Source organism: Triticum aestivum, chromosome 5D (assembly GCF_018294505.1).
Source record: "Triticum aestivum cultivar Chinese Spring chromosome 5D, IWGSC CS RefSeq v2.1, whole genome shotgun sequence".
NCBI lineage: Eukaryota > Viridiplantae > Streptophyta > Magnoliopsida > Poales > Poaceae > Triticum > Triticum aestivum.
Genome location: NC_057808.1, coordinates 434,634,457 through 434,635,775, shown reverse-complemented (window position 1 = coordinate 434,635,775; position 1,319 = coordinate 434,634,457).

Here is a 1,319-nt window from a genome sequence, read left to right as displayed (position 1 = left end):
TGCCCATATTGTAACTTCTATATGTGTTCATTACTCTCCACACTAAGTACAACATCATGATAGCACTCGGCTAAAAATATACATATTGTAACTTCTATATGATAAGTTTCTGCACCATGCAGCAATTAAGCACCCTCTAGTGCGTGCCATAATTATATGCGGTGTTCAGCAAGCGTGCAGGGCGCACGACATCTATGACCCTGACGCAAGGTACAAGCAGGTCCTCAAAAGGTTAGCAATCCCTGGTTTCAACCTGGTAGATGCGATAGCCAACTCTGGGATAGATATTCTCCAGGAGGTTCTTGATTAACAGAAGCGGCAGGCATCCAGAAATGCTGATAAAGACGGAGCGCGTCAGGTCAGAATACTTCGCCCAGATGGAACGTTTTGGATTTGGGAGAACAAAGCTGCCTTCAGGCGCTACCTGCAGATGGATAATGTGAATGTTACTGCAAATAACTTTCTATCCTATATTGACACCGAGAGGCATCTTATTGTCCACGGCCCAGACTATTCAAAGGAGGATAAGGACTACAAAGAGGCGTCAGATAATGAGGGGGTTCAATATTGGAAGGTGGAGGGTAACCAGTGGGACAACAACAGGCTGAGAAAACAGAAGCTGGACACATTCGAGGTCATGGAGCTTATGGTTGCGTCTGTTTCAGAGGAGATCATGCCTCTGATGATCTCTGAGCTGCTTGATCATTCTGCTATGACGGGAAAGTAGGTACCGGTGTACTTCTGTTTGTACCTTATTGAAATCAATTTATGCTCTGTTGTACTAACTACGTTTGATGGTTGATGCTTTACAGGCTGAAGGCTGTCTGGGAATTGTACAAGAACAGTGGGTTTGAGCTCTCGAATATGGACGTGCAAAATATGCTGGCGCTGGTTGGCCTCAGTAGGGAAGCAGAGGAAGAAGACGACCATTGATAGGTTGCTGCTGCATGAACTTCCAAGTTGGTTCCACAATTGGATGATCGACATTCTGAATGAACCCGTCTTTCACAGCAGTCCACGAAATGACATTTTGAGGTCCAGTGAAAGCATTGGATCATGTAGCCACCTTAGTGCCTATAGGAATTTATGTTAATTAACTGGTGAAACAAGCTGTTGTCTCTTGCCTGGGCTGATGCTGCCGTCTCTATAGAGGTTTTGGCTCTTCTTTTGTTGGGCCGACAGTGGCCACCTTATACTCTTACTGTAGGCAGTAATGATTGTGATAATATTGCTATCTGTTTGAACTGTTCTTGATGTGAACCCTTGGGGTTGTTTTTTAACTATTCTTGTGTTGCTAGTTGTATGCCCTAGTCGTTTGC